Raw genomic sequence first — 17,512 nt, 5'->3', positions numbered from 1 at the left:
AAATGGCCTTTCAAGTGATAGGAAAGAAATGGCTTTCTGTACTTTGATGCTGGGTGCAATAGACGGTTTAAATTAAGTCCCACAAACTGTAAAAGTACATCTGGAAAGGGACACCGAGCCTTGCTGGATCTGCTGGAAATCAGGCGACATGTTAAGAACTTAAGTGGTATCAAATTGAGGAAGGTTCTCTCTTCTTGTGCAACTCAGCAACTCTGGCACCAGGCAATCTGTGTACAGCGCAGCTTTGATCGGGAAAGGGACATGCAAGTGGTGCTCATATAAAACCATCGCAACAATATCAAAAGCAATGATACATCTGGTAGGCTTGTAACATTTAATACTGCATTCACATCACTGTCGTGGAACTACAAGTCACAGAAGGCTTAAAGTCCCCACAGCAGCTTTGAGAGAGGAGGCTATCTCCTAACAGACGTCTGGGTAAATTTACTAAGATGGGAGCTGTAAGGGATGTTGCCCGTAGCAACCGGTCAGATTGATCTATTATCTTCTAGATTCGAAGATGCAAAATCAATAAGTAGAATTTGATTGGTTGCTATAGGCAACACCCCAGCTTCAGAAGAACTCACATCTTAGTACATTTACCCCGTAGCGTGTCCCCCAATACTAGATTCCACAAGCAGCAAGGGAAGGTCACGTGGCTATAAATAGATTTGGCTCTCAGGCTGTTCCCTGCTCCCTTATATAGCATGCTGGGCTTTGTAGTTCACCAACAACCTGCTGAATGGATCCTCACAGACACAAAGGACGTTTGACATTCAATGTGCTCACAAGCCTGACTGATACATTGTTGGAAGTGGCTGTGCCAGTATTTTTATATTTTCTATTATATGAACAAATGAAGTGATTGTTTGCATCCAGGAGGAAAGCACACTAGAATTGTTCTCAATGACTTCCCAGGGTACTTAACACAGGCTCCATCCAGCATTTGCTTTAAAAAGGCTCTTTACCTGTAATAGACACCCTTAAATGCTCTCCAGAGGCTTGTTGTGTGGATGTAATGGCGAGACACAGGGGCATTTGTCTGTAGTGACCCATCAGGAGCACCCCCCCCCCCCCCCCCCCCCCCCCCCCCCCCCCCCCCCAGCCTTGGAGCTGAGCACTGTACAACGCCTTGGCCTAATGTAATGGAACAGTGTAGACAAGAGTAAAGGCCAGTCCAGCCCCAGGGCCAACACATGCTTACTCCCTTTTACTGTCATCGCAACGTAGCCGTGACTTCATTTTATATTCCATTAATATTTACTGCGACTATTGAGTTCCCCATCACAAAGTTCACCATAAGAACAGCTCCTATGAAACATTAATGGGATAGTGAACATTATAAAACGTCTTACCACTAAGAGGGGAGGGCGGAGGGAGACGTTTGTAGCAGACAATTCATTACTGTGTCACATTAACCACAACACGTTTTCCTCGCATTGGGCCCCGAGTAATTTATTTACAGGCTCATCCTCCCTGTTAAGACATGCAAGGTAGTGGCTTTATTAAATTGGGAATTCAGTGGTTTATAAATGAAATTGAATTACACCAGATCAGCAAATCTTCATAAAAGACCGGACACTTGAACAATGCATGATTTCTTTCTTTCTTCCTTTTTCTTTCTTTCTTTCTTTCTTTCTTTCTTTCTTTCTTTCTCTTCTTTCTTTCATAATAATAATAGCAACAAATGTCATAATCAACAAATGAAACAAGATTCCACATTTCTACTTTTTTCACCCTGTAGATATAATCGGTTTATTTTCATTAAAGAGCAGCACTATTGCAGGGATTGATTTGTTGTAGCCTTTGTGTATCCCCTACATAAAGGTTGCTGTCTTTCCGCTTTGTCCCAAAGCAGTAGACACAATCAACCCCTTTGCTGTTTGATGTTATCTACAAATCACAGCTGTGTTTGAAATACTTTCTTAACTCAGATTTGACCATATCGATTTCCTGACGATTATTTGCCTTAATGTAGAAATGAATACCCTGCAGATAAGTCTCTGCGGCCAGCCGCCTCACATCTCCGCCATGTGTCAGTGTCTCTTTATCAAGGTGATTAGGCACTTTTATACTTCATTTAAAACCCATTTAAAATTTTACCTACTGCTTAATCTGGCTAATTAAAAGCGGAGACCATGAGATAAGAAAATAGCGTCCTAGCTTCAATCCCTAGCATTAGTTCGGTGTGTGTTACAGTGTGTGTGTGTACAATATATTGATAGATAGATATATATATATATATATATATATATATATATATATAGATATATATATATATATATATATATATCTATCTATATATATATATATATATATATATACATAGAGAGAGATATCGTGCGTACATATCCTTTAGTCCTTGGGTAGGTAAATGTGGCATTCCCTGTTGATGAACTACATGTCACACATGCCCTTCAGTTTGGGATCTGTAGTCCCACAACAGCTGGTGAATCAAAGTCTGTGTCCGTATTATTACACTGTATTTATAGGACTAAACTATATTATAATAATAATAATAATAATAATAATAATAATAATAATAATAATACACACACGCACATATATATGCATACACACTATATATATATATATATATATATATATATATATATATATATATATATATATATATATACACACACACACACACACATACAATATGCATACAGATGCACACACATATACATACATAAATACATGCATATATATATATATAGAGAGAGAGAGAGAGACACATACTCTGACGCACACACATACATACATACATACATACATACATACATACATACATAAACATACATATATATGTGTATATATATATACACACACACATACTCTCACACACACATACATACATACATACGTACGTACGTACAAACATACATACATACATACATATATACATACACACACGTACATGCATACATACACACACACATACATACATACATACATACATACATACATACATACATACATACAGTTACTATAGGTGAACGTATACTGATTGCGTTACTGTAAGCATTAGCTGTGCTGACACTACCAGTGTGCCTGGCCTGGGAGAGATCCCCACTATGAGGGACTGACATTTCCACACTGTTTCCCCTCCATCCCCTCGGATTTTTTCCTCCAGCCCTAAACGTGTCAGGCTTTGTCCCATGCTCTGTGTGTGCTTTGAGCACATGTGAAGCAGGGGCTGTATGCCAGGTATGGGTGACACAGTGGGAGGATATCCCAGCCTCAGCACAAAGAGTTGGGGGCTGCTATTTGCATAAGGTCAGAGTAACGCTTCTGATAGAACTTTCGCAGCATCCCCGTCGCCTAGCAACGCCGCTGCACTCCTGCTCCCGCACTACTCTGGCTGCTCCTTCCCTTTTCTTCCTTTCACAGCCAGCCTCACAATGCAATGTCACCCTTCCAACCTGTGCCTGTCACCCACCGGGTCAGCTCTCTCTCTCTCTCCCCCCTTCCCCAGCCAAGCTCTTCGTCTAATCAGGCCAGGGATGAGCTGATTTCATTTTCATCCCTTCCACAAAACCCCCCTTCCATTGGATTTTGTTAATTAATATTAATAATATCCCCCCTATTGTGTTTTTATGAAATCCCTGATAAGACACATCGGAGCTTAGCGTCAGATGGCAGCACCTGCACACCGGTGGCATGGGAGCTGGTGGGTAAGGCAGCGAGCAGATAGGGGGAGATCAAGCTGTAGGGCAGCCCCCGCACCCATCTAGATGATCCAAGGTTGGGCTCAGCATGGCACTCTCACAATGAAGCCTCTCTTGGCTCTGAGATGAAAGCTAGTGACAGGATACAGATGCTGAGAGCTGGTGTTAATGGAGGGTCATTTCTGGACAATGGTATCCATCACTTGTCTCATGACTTGGGTGTCAAATGAAGCCATTTGTGACAATCAGACGAATATTGGAGTGAACCCATCATTATATTACAGAGAAGCTACAGTGTATGCCAACCCATGCATAGGCTAATGCATTATTTATGTATATGTGCTAACAACGCAGACAGATTCAGCAAAAGGTTTAATGCATTCCCCATCAAATCATCTTTTTTTTTAAATTTAATCTACTGTTTGTACGTAGTCTCTAATCGCCCAGAATAATAATGCCTAAATATGGGATGGGGGGGAGCTGGGGGGTTCAGGTGGGGGGTGGGGACATCCGGATATCTGACAGATTTAAAGTTCATTATTTTACAACAGCCATATTAAATTACTAAGCGTGGGTTTGGCTATTGGTGTCCATGATTCAATTTGTCCGTCGTTAATCACGTTAAAGATTCATCAGATCGCTATAAACAATACAAATAGAGAGTTGGAATATACAGGGAAATATAATATATCTGTGGGACGCTTCAGGGAGATTGGGAAAGGCTGTTTAACAACTTCGCAGCCAGCGGTTGCTGAAGTGGGGACCTAGAGGGTTAACTAGTTGTTAGGAGGCTGAGCAGAGAACAATGGATGTTGCATGGGGTTAATGATCACCCCCCATTCTCCTGGTGGCATCTCTCACAGATAAACTCTTAGGTAATTGAGGTCTGTAGGAAGCTGCAAGGGTTAAGAGACAACTGCTTTGCCTTAATAATTTATAGTGGGTATCATTTGTGCCTTTGACAATATTGCAGAATGAATTGCACACATCTTACTCATGACAATGCTGTACATTCTACCGATTGTATTATTGTGCTTCTTATTACTAAGTGGTTCTATAATAACGCCAGGGGAATATTTCCTTGGCGTTATAGACATTTCTAAATATATATTCATTGAGGAACGCTGGGCGGTTCTCTAACTATATTTTACCCGTATTTATGACACTTTGCTGCTGATGTGCTTAAAGATAACGCTGTGTGCGAAAGGACAGGAGTAATTATGGAGAATCAATTATTTAACATTTAAATCATTTTGGGGGAAGAACATGTAACGTTATTTACATTTCTACACAATTATGAGTGTGCATAATATGTGAGTTAAAAGCTTGGTGTCAAATTCTAGAGCTGTTGCATATAAGGAGATCATTTCTAAGGAGCCTGTGTCTAAAGCGAATGTATTACTAAAGAATTTCCCCACCAAACCTCTTTTAACTGTACTAAACGGTACTATAGGCAGACAATAATAGCAGTTACATTTTCAAATATGTTTTTATTTTGAATCTGCTCATTTGACTTGTTTGTTTTGTTTTTTAATATTTTTATATAATCAAAATATTCTGTATGTAACCACATTGCATTTTATTGTTTCCCATACTTCAGCCTGTCTTTATCCTGTAATGTGCATATTATTATTATTATTATTATTATTATTATTATTATTATTATTTTTGTTGTTATTATTATTATTATCATTATCAAGTTCAATTTAGAGATGTTGAATGATTGGAAAAGAGACATCTGATCAGAAAGTTATAGGTTCATAAATTAGAGCATATCAAAAAAATTCTTTATTTGTAAACAATTTCAAATTAGAAATAAAATATCTACATTATATTGTTAATGTAACCTTACACAGTATGAAACTATTTTGAAATAAAATTTTAATGTAACTACTCTTGAATCATATTTTCAATAAATCTTTGTACTGATGTTATAAAGATAATGTATTGAATCTGTAGATTTACATCACAAGTAGGTAAATCTGTCAATTAGGGAAGATTTGTTTTTTTTTGGGGGGGGGGGGGGGGTTAAATGTTATTTTTTAAATTTACAGTATTTTTTTCTTAAACTACAGATTCTCCCTTTGCCTTGGTAGATCATTCTGCATTACACACACACACACACACACACACACACACACACACACACACACACACATACACACACACCTTTTCTGTTGTCTTCTAATTTGATTGGGCAATGAAAATAAGCATCAATAGTACCTTTGGTAAATCACTACTTTTAATATATTGTTTATTGCTGGTTTTGTCATATTTACTATTTAACATTTCATTATATCTATTATTTATTTACAATTGTGAACAGTAATTTAACAAACTGGGTAACAACAGACAGACATGGAGGTTAGAGGGCCCTGCTGCAAGCTTACAATCTATAGGGACATAGGAGGGAAACACAAGGACAGGCACCAGTAACAGCATAGCAGTCCCACCAAGTTACAAGTCCAGAAGGGAAGCTGTGTAATATATAAGTGTCTCAGATGGTTATGCATGTGGAACTTAAATATGATAGGCTTGCCTGAAGAGGTGAGTTTTTAGGGAACACTTGAAAGTAATATGCATAAATACACACATTGAACAATATATATCCACATTATGACTGTTAAAAATGTCCTATTGATGAAATTGGGTAAGTCATTATTTATAATGCACATACATCCTTTTTGATCCAAGAACATGTAAGGGACACCAGTTAATCCACATAGGCAGATCGCTGGTTTATGTAGGATTGTCAGTTGACAGCGATGTGTACTTGAACATGTATGTCCCAGGGTAGTGATGTGTTATCGGTGCGTGTTCATGTTTATGTACTGTACTTATGCATCCTTGTACTCAGCTACTAATGTTCATTTCCATTTGCAATTGTCCACATCTTCATTAAATATTTTTAGATATGCAAATATTAAATCATACATTAACATATTTAACATCAGAAAATTCATTTTTTTTGTGGTTAAAAAAACAAAAAACTGGAGCCCGGGGCAGAACACCACATACTGTAGATGTTAGTTAATGCAGTATGGATGGTGTAATGGTTAGCATTACTGCCTCAAAGCACTGAGGTCATGGGTTCTATTCCCGCCATGGCCCTAACTGTGTGGAGTTTGTATATTCTCCCCATACTTGCGTGGGTTTTCTCCAGGTACTCCGGTTTCCTCCTACAATCCAAAAAAATATACTGGTACGCTAATTGGCTCACAACAAATTAACCCTAGAATGTCTGTGTGTGCGTGTGCATGTGGTAGGGAATATAGATTGTAAGCTCCACTGGGGCAGGGACTGATGTGAACGTTCAAATATTCTCTGTACAGCGCTGCAGAATATGTGTGCGCTAAATAAGAAACTATTAATAAATAAATAATAAATAGATTTTCAAACAAGGACATAACTACAATTATGGAGGCCTCACAACATCATTGGTAAAGGGCTCCCAAGGATTTAGATAAGGACTCCTTCCCTAGTCTCCACTCCCCTCCCTTATATTACTAGGCAGCTGGACTGCTCCTTTTCCTCTGCTGCACCCATTCTGCAGGATACTTCCTGCTCAGAGAGGAAGGGAACACCAGCACAAATCCCCTTCCCAACAGAGTTAAGTTCTGGAGCACCAGCATAAAATCTCTTGTGGTGTTGGTGGTCACACAACAGGGAGCTCATTAAGATCCCTGCTGACTGTGGGCACTGCAGAGAGGAGCGGGGTTTGCAGAACAGCATGGGCTTCAGTTACACTAAACTCCCGTATTTGATATGCCCTGCAGCAGCTCTGTTCTTCATTTAAGATTAATTCATATTTAAAACAAAACACTTGATACTTTTTTGTTGCATATGATCAAAACACAGATACTCATGCAAAGCAGCCACTCTTTATACATGAGTGGGAGGACTATTTATTTACAGTTTCTTATATAGTGCGGCATATTCTTTCTGTTTTACAATTGAAAACAGTGATAAAACAAACCGGGTAGTCACAAACCAACATAGAGGTAGGAGGGCCCTGCTCGCAAGCTTACAAACTAGACGCTGAGCTATATTGCCTAATGGACTGCAAAAGGGCATGTAAAGTCATGTTTGGTTGTGGTAGCACAGCAACTGGGTGTGCCGCCCCTTTACCCACACAAATAATGTGCAGAGAGAATTAGATTTTGGTGAGTTATTTTGTTTCTGTGCAGGGAAAATACTGACTGCTTTAGTTTTACACTGCAATAAAGATCTCACTTTGAAGTAAAACCCCACCCAAATCTAACTCTCTCTGCACAAGTAACATCTGCCCCACCTGCAGTGCACATGGTTTTGTCCATCTAAGATATAATTTGTCAGAAAGAGTGAACCAAAATAACCCCCATTGTGCTTGGCTTACAGTCATTTCATTAAATGTACGCTTTATGCTTAAAAATCAATCTATCTATCATATTTAATTATCATACATGTACCTATAATCTATATCACTCATTTCTATCTAGAATATGTATGTATGTATATATGTATGTATGATATGAATGTATCTATCTATTTCATATTTAAATATCTATCTATCTATGTCTATCAATCATACATATACCTATAATCTTTATCACTCATTTCTATCTAGAATATGTATATATGTACATACGGTATGTATGATATGAATGTATCTATTTCATATTTAAATATCTATCTTTCTATCTATCTATCTATCTATCTATCTATCTATCTATCTATCTATCTACCTAAAGCTGTGTACACATGCTTAGATTTTTCCCTGTTTTCGATCTGCATTCGATTTGATGCGCGCTCCCATTTTCTCAAAATCAAATAGAAAAATCTACTGTGCAGCCAAGGAAATCTTGAATTCGATCCAGTAAATCGAATGTGCCTACATTGTGAAATCGAAATCGAATCGAATGCAAAAGTACAGATCTAATGCCAAATCGAATGGGATCTAATGCCAGTTCTAATAGAAAATCGAAACTAACATCAAATCTAAAGCAAATCTGAGTGTGTGTACAGGGCTTATCATCTATCTATCTATCTATCTATCTATCTATCTATCTATCTATCTATCTATCTATCTATCTATCTGTCTGTCTGTCTGTCTGTCTGTCTGTCTGTCTGTCTGTCTGTCTGTCTGTCTATCTATCTATTTATATATCTTTCTATCTATCTATTTTATCTATCTATATATCTATCTATCTATCTATCTATCTGTCTGTCTGTCTCTATTTATCTATTTATCTATCTATCTATCTATCTATCTCTTTCTCTATCATCCATCTAATTCTTGCTTGCTCTCATGGTTTATTAATTTGAGGCTGATAAAGGGAGAGGGACAGAAGAGAGCATTGTGAAGGATGAGTAACAAGTCATGATCTGCAGAGCTGCCTCTAATCACTGCTGGTTACTTTATGAAGAGCAGCCAGCATTAATAGTGAAGCAGCTCTGAGAGGCTGATCTGATTAGAAAGGGCACACATCTTCCTGGTATTGCAGCCTCTCTCCCTTTCTCTGTGTCTCTCCATACAGTGCTAAAGATGCCATGTTTCAAGTTCTGCCTCAGATTACTGATTATATCAAGAATTCTGCTAACACCTATCATTTCAAGTCATCTCTAGTCATCTTCGTTCTGTCTTCAAAACATCCAGAGCATTTGTGATTCCACTTGCTGTTTCTACTTATTGAGTTCTCCATGTCTCTCTGCAACTTGTCATAACCTGTAATAAATGCCCTTTTGTGGGGAGTTAAAGTCCAGAGGGCACTCGCTCCATATCCATCTGACAGAGGAGAGGCAAGGAGCAGGTCTCTGGCTTTCTTATCTTTACTAGTCTTAACTCTTTCTAGCCTGGAGCTAAGTTCCTCTGTCTCCTGTAGTCTTGGTAAAGGGAATTTTCTCTGCCTAATATACAACATGCAGGTACTGTATGTTGCAAGGTTGATTAAAGGAAGCTCTTGACAAAGTTTTATGATGATTTTACTCCAGGAACCTGCAGATGCCCGTGGTGGAGCTGAGCTTGGTGACACTATGGGGGATTGGATACAATTTAATCCTCTTAGGTTTTTCTTTTTCTTTTTGTTTGCTTTTCAGTTGGAGGCCAATGTGAAATCAAACTAAATAAAACAACACTAACCACTGTTCAACCTGGAAATAGCACTGTGTATATTGAGCCATCAAACCCAGTTTGTAAGTGCAAAACCTAAAAACACGCACCTAGGTCACTCAGAAATATTCGCTGAAAACTTATTATTTTAATACTTAGGGAGTATTTTGCATGTACCAGTGCAAATCTTTTGCTGAGAGACCCAGGTAGAGGGCGTTGCAGTAGTCTGGGACTATGTAAAAACCAGACCCGGACAAGACCTCGGACCGGACATCAAAATCTGCAGTCCGGAGCTTGTAGTGTCCAAGGGGTGTCCCTTCCTGGGGGTGTCTTGACTCATACCCCAGTAGTCTAGACGCGATGATACAAATGTATGTAACATTGTAGGCAGATCTTCTGGGGGAATTACAGTAAGTGCTTGATTCTGGCTATGTTCCTCAGATGAAAGAATGATGATTTGATTGTGATACTTATTTAAACCTGTCCAACCAACTGTGGGTTATGAATGCACACAGCAAAAGGTTCCACTGTGCTGCACCAGTGGAGGCATCCACTCAGAACCCTGTTTGCAACAGGAAGAAGCAGGTCTCCAAGAACCAGGGTTGTTTGAAGATTTTGATGGCTCTCGCAAACAATCTACAAAGTTTCAGTACTAACAGTTTGATGAATATTAGCCAGTCCTATCTGGTCCCTAATAATGCATGGCTGCTTACACATAACATACAGAAACTAGCATGTCCGCGTGTATAACAGGCCCATAAGTTGTAATGCATAGGCCCCTTAAAGAGGAAAGCATTGCCTTGTATCACCATTCTACTGTAGCATATAATGGGTGTACCATTTGTAACATAATATGTGTTCTAACTAGAAATCAGAGGGAGTTACTCCCCAAACTCGTTCCATTGAGTGGGTTCTATATTTCTGATACAGCGCAGCAGGGTCTGTTCGATTTCAATGATCTGTTATTTGCAAACTAAACACTAGTTTATCATCTATTCTACCACACTTTTATGCCTTATAATTCATTAACAAATGATTTATTCATTCTTGTCCTTAATTACCCAACAATTAGGAGAACAACCTTTGACAACACAAAATAATTTTAGTCGAATATTTATCAAAGTTTTTCAAGAGATAGCATTGGGAGAGCCAAAGTTCCAACCAAGGTGCTACTTTGTTGGTACTCTCACAACTTTACCTCTTGCCAAGCTTTGATAAATCCCCCCCAACCCCCGTTTTTTTGTATATAGTATATTTTATGCCCACATTCAGTAGTGAATTTTACTACAAATGGCAGTAATGGGGTATGTATGGCACTGGCCTTGGCGTGCATGCATCAGTCCCTCGCATGCGCAGGTCACCCATAACAACTGCAGTGACCATTACAGGAGGTCCTTCCCTGACCAAGGGTGACGGATGACGTAGCGACAGTCGGGATTCCTATGGTCAGTACACAGACATTGGAACCCTCACTGTAAAATGCCCGACAGACGGGATCCCGATTGAGAGGGGCTATCCTACCTTGTGTGGGTCCACAACTCCCATATAGGGATAATAGAACCTGTGGGGAGTGCAGCGGGCCCCCAAGCCCACAAGGGGCTTTGTTGCGCTCGCCCCCCTGTCAGAGTACCAGAAGTGGGGATTCCAATGTCGGTATTACTGACCGTCAGATTCCAGACTGTTGGCCCGGCATACCACACCCTCTGGCCATAGTTTCCTACCCTCCTGCATTCTGCAAGAGACTCCCTCAAATAGCAGTAATCTCCCTCTCCCTCTCTCCTCTCTCATTAGTCTAGCAATCTCCCTCATGTCACCTAGCCCACATTACACTGTTACATTTTTGGGGAAAAAAGGAATGAGGGACAGATACATTTCTATTAAATCATCAGCACCATTTCCCAGCACTTTACCAAGTATAGTAGCTCTTACTAACTGCTTTGGGGCTCATCTACATTTGGATCTAAGTAATTTCAAAAAATTCCTCTCAGATGTAGCGGTACACAGCCACGCTTCTAGGTACCACGTTCACAATCTCTTTTCACAATCTCTCCATATATGTAAGTGGAGCATGACACGCCCCCTATATGGGGCACCATGCAAAATTCTGCTACCAACTATAATCTCTCTGGAGCTAGTTTTAAAAAGTAGACCAGTATGTCTCTGGCCAAGACTGAGCGGGTATGTACAGTACTCACAGAGGACACAGAGACCATTGATTCAGAAGAGCTGGTAATCTCACACAATGCACACTTGCTCAACTTGCTGTCTGTCAGAATTATCAACATACAAATGTTTTGTTTTTAAAATATATATCTAGAACAATCTACTCATTATAATAATATATCATATTTATTGTCTTGGCATGAAACCATGACAAACAGGTCTAACGTCACAGATTATTACATGATGTTGTGTAAATTGTGTGTGCTGAATTTCCTCATAGCTGAGCAGTCAGGATGGAATATGTATTGTGTTTGCACTGTGTGCTGCCTTCTGTTTTATCAGGCTAACAAATGTGGGCTGCATCGTCTGTGTGATGATATCAGAAAGATTTGTTTCTTGGTCCAGCCAAGGAAAGGTCATTCTAATAATACCCAAGGTCATTGTTGGGAGCCAGAGTGTCTCCCAGTCATTTTTCATTTGGTTGCGGCACTTAAATAGCAGTCGCTGGCAAATTGGAACTAGTGTCTTGTGATGTCACCAGCACATGCCAGGAGATTATAAGGGCAGGCAGGGGACAGACTTGTGGATTAAACTACTGCAAGCATTGTTAACTAGTTCACTTCAGTACTTAGGACATCACTGCGCAGTACTGCTCAACTTGTGCATACATAAATACATTACTGTATACTATTAAATATCTTGTGTAATCCAATACATTTTCTTGTTGGTATATTATACAGAACAATAGTTAATTCTTAAATGATCAAAAGCTTTGTACACACTGTACAATATACTCTTTGGCCCTTATTCAGATCTGATCGCAGTACAAATTTGTTCTCAAAATGGGCAAAACCATGTGCACTGCAGGTGGGGCAGATGTTAACATGTTCGATTTGTGTGAGCTTTTTTGTTTCTGTGCAGGGTAAATACTAGCTGCATTATTTTTACACTGCAATTTAGATGTCAGTTTCAACACACCCAACCCAAATTTAACTCTCTCTGCACATGTTACATCTGCCCCACCTGCAGTACACATGGTTTTGCCCATTTTGAGAACAAATCTGAATAAGTGCCTATGAGCGATATTGTTAGTGTTTTTCATGGAACTCCCAGGCGAACTATCTTGTGCATACACATGGAACGATATTGTTATTGTGCAAGTGCATATCGTAAACAATATATCATATAGTTTGTATGCATATGACCATATGCATTATGTTTGTATGCATTAAAATAATAATAACATATTTGGGTACAAAGTCCTACAATTTAGCTCCCGGACATATGGAGAAATCTTAGCTGAGCCTCAAACTGCACCCTGATCACTGCAAGTCTGTGTCACTAAGAAAACACACAAAACACACAATGATCAATGCACAAGTAAGCTAACAGCACAAAGACATCACACATAGGGGGGTCATTCTAATGGCTGCAGTCCCCCGCGTGTTCGCACAGTGGGACCAACACATTTTTACTGCACATGTGCAGGTTCCCTGTGAGAACCAGTACGGCGACTTTCACAGTCACCGAGACTGGCTGGAGGTGTGCGGCAGCCAGGATGGGTGTCACCCATGGGAATGCCCAGCATTTCATAGGCGTCCCCTTAAAAACACTGGTTATTCCCATGGGTATGTTTGTGGGACGAGGTGTTCCGGGGGCAGATGGGTGATGTCACATGATGTCAGTCGCCCACCCTGTCTTTGGCCGGAAGCCTTCAAATATAAGTCAGTCTCCATTGACGGCGACAATCGAATGATTTCTCCAGCAGCGGACATGTGCGAGGGGACGTGTCTTCATAACACATCCCCTTGCATGGTTGCAAAGGGAAGCGGTTTTGCTGGGGGGAATTTATTTGCCGAGAATCAGGGCCATACACCCCAGATAATAACTACATACTTCACATATATTATTGTAACCTATTGTCTATGTGCTTCTATTTCAGTCCATGAAGTGGTATCCCGCGGTCCAGTGTTCCCGGACAGCCAGGCATCTAATGACGCATTGAAGTGCTTGGTACAAAATATTAATGGTAGACTCTAACCATACATTGCTGTCATTCTTATTATCACTTACATTAAAAGGAGACATGCTTTCTTAATTTTGATAATAATCTAATAATCTAATAGGGGCTCTTTAAAATGTTTTAGGAATTATTAGTAACATTCTGGACCTCACAGCTCTTATGTCAGTTTCCAGCATCCGAAACGTTGATTTTTCGTTTTATTCTCTTGACAAATACAATTATTCAATGTAAAAAAGCATTACATATCATATTAAACATTAACTACATTATGGACACATTAATCCCATATATCATATGATGCAATCACTTCAGTCATATCCCATATGCGTTAAATAAATATTAGTCTCACATTGAATCGCATATACTATAAATGGAACATTACCTACTCATATTATGTGCATGACACTACTCACAATCAGTACGCTGTGCTTTGTAATGGACCTCTGTGTACTTACAGTCCTTACAAATGTATTATTTCTTTAGTTTCTAATGAAGAGTACATGCACCCGAAAACATGTCTAGCTTGATCCAAGATGGCGTATTTGGAAGATGTTCACAAACAGACACAGATTTTCTGTAATGAAAGCGGTAGGTGCAACCGGCGGTGTGCAGCAATTTGTCAGTGATCATACAAAGGTGAAAACAGAATTTGAATGATATTTAAATGAGCTGTGAGGTAGAGGATCAGGTGTGCCCAACATGCGAACAGCTGCATTACAGCTCAGACAGGCTAAATGGTTTCAGCTGTCATGGCAGTGACATTTGCATGCATCAGTTGTGTACACTTAAAGGCAATGTAATCAACTGGCTATAATGTACATACCTGGCACATACAAAATATCCCCATTCAACCCTCACTTCTCAGAGATATTTTTGTGCGAATATCATACGTAACAAGACAGACAGACAGACAGACAGACAGACAGACAGACAGACAGACAGACAGACAGACAGATAGATAGATAGATAGATAGAGTTGTGCTCATAAGTGTACAAACCCTAGCGGAATTTGTGATTTTCTGGCCATTTCTCAGAGAATATGAATGATAACTTACAATCTTTTCTTTCACTCATGGTTAGTGGTTGGGTTAAGCCAGTTATTGTCAAACAACTGTGTTTACTCTTTTTATATCATAATGACAACAGAAACTACCCAAATGACCCTGATCAAAAGTTTGCATACCCTGGAGATAGATTTGTATGGTGAGATTTAATAGGATGAGAGATTCAGAAAGTGATAGATTTGGTGAGAAATCTCCAGGTTTTTTTACAGCGGCAATCATTTACACTGCAAAATCCAACTGGTTTTGCAGGGTGAATGATTGCCGCTTTAAAAAAACTGGAGATTTCTCACCAAATCTATCACTTTCTGAATCTCTCATCCTATTAAATCTCACCCATTGGGTGAAATGTAATAGGATGAGAGATTCAGAAAGTGAGAGATTTGGTAAGAAATCTCCAGTTTTTTTAAAGCGGCAATCATTTACACTGCAAAACCAGTGGGTCTATATTTTAAATCTTGTCCATACTTGTAGACATTTTGGGTGAGATTTAATAGGATGAGATATTTAGAAAGTGAGAGATTTGGGAAGAAAGCTCCAGTTTTTTTTAAAGCGGCAATCATTTCCACTTCAAAATCAAACTGGTTTTGCAGTGTAAATGGTTGCCGCTTTAAATAAACTGGAGATTTCTTCCCGAATCTCTCACTTTTTGAATCTCTCATCCTATTAAATCTCACCCTTTGACTCTGTCCATTGATCGTCAATATATAGTCAATGTCACTATTTTGGTTTTCTAAACATTGTATATTGTTGTGTATATATTTAGAATATTGAATACCTAAATTTTGCCTGTTTAATTAACATTCCCATTCTGATAGATAAATATGACATACGGACAGTGTAATGGTTAGCATGACTGCCACACTGCACTGAGGTCATGGGTTCGATTCCCACCATGGCTCTAACTGTGCGTAGTTTGTATATTCTCCCCCTGCTTGCGTGGATTTCCTCCGGGTACTCCGGTTTCCTCCCACACTCCAAAAATATGCTGATTGGCTCCCAACAAAATTAACCCTAGACTGAATGTGTGTGCGTGTGGTAGAGAATATAGATTGTAAGCACCAATATGGGTGCGCTATATAAATAAATATAGATTATTTTGTAGATTATGATGTTCTAGATAGAACACATGCACACCCTATACTGCGCATATGGTATGAATGTGTGAGTAATTACGCATTCATCCTGTAGATGCCTCTTTGGCAAGCAGAGTGTTTAGCACATTGTAGAACATTTAACTGTCTGGCCTCTTTAGTGAGAGAAAAGTAGTGGATGAGAAATGTAATGCCCTCTATCACTTCAATTACCGAGGAGAACTTCCAGCGGCTGCCGTCATGACTTCACCAGGGTACCTTTGCTTTCTCATTTCTCATTCCCCTCATTTAAAGCAGATATTCAGGACACTCTCTGCCATAATGCTGATAAAGATGACATTTCAACAACTTTAGCATCCCTTTAGCATCCCATTTCAATTACCGACCCCTTTCAGTGGCACCAGATCAAAATGTAATTTGATGTCTGCCTTTCTCACGATGAGATATCTGTCTTTTATGTCATGTTTAAAGTACAGCTCTATACTTTCTTCCTGGAAAATATACTGCACAATGTTAGTTCTTATTGCCAGGACAGTCACTGTTTTCTGTATCTGTCTGTATCTCTGCATCTTGTGCTGCTGAAGGCTGGGATTTCCCATGAGATAGAGGACAGAGTGAAGAGTGCATAAAACCAGTAAGAATTCCAAGTAAAATATACGAATATACATGTCTTGTTCAGTTACTATCGCACAATGTATTATAGTCTCTGTGAGATCCTATAGGGGACATGCTATAAATGTGTTATATATGCGCAATGATAACGGGGGAAGTAACTGAAGAGCTAAATGACTAAAGGCCCCCATACATTGAGGCGATTTGGTCCGATTTCGGCCGATTGCGACCACTCGACCCGTTAAATCGGACCAAATCGTCCCTCCCTGACATGCCGTCGGGTCCGATGCGCGGTCCCATGCGCATTGGACCCGACCAGGTGGTGGGACCGGCAGGCCGTCCGACCACTGTTCCTCCTGGTGGCGAGGCGGGTGGGAAGCAGGGACGCATGTGATCCATCACAACGGATTGCATGCGTCCCTGCCGCCGGGAAGGTCCCGGTGGCTCGCAGGCTGTCGGGTGTCCATACATAGGTGCCGATTCTGTGGGTGCTCAAGGGCCCAAACCCCCACAGAAATTGATAAGCACAGGCCGCCATATTAACTTGCTAGTTTGCGGCCACCTGGGAAACAGTATGCCGGGAATAGTGTATTCTGTCCGCGGAGTACCTGCACTGTGGGGGCATTTATGTACCTGCACTGTGGGGGCATTTATGTACCGGCACTGTGGGGGCATTTATGTATTTGGAACTCTGTTGCCGTAATTTGAATATTGGAGACAACTGTGCTCTGCAATATAAATTGGTATTATTTTGTGGCCACACCCCTTCCCCATGAAGCCACTCCTATATTTTTGGCTTG

The sequence above is a fragment of the Crinia signifera genome, chromosome 4 (assembly GCF_055691185.1).
Source record: "Crinia signifera chromosome 4, ASM5569118v1, whole genome shotgun sequence".
Classification (NCBI taxonomy): Eukaryota; Metazoa; Chordata; class Amphibia; order Anura; family Myobatrachidae; genus Crinia; species Crinia signifera.
This window is presented reverse-complemented; position numbering follows the sequence as displayed.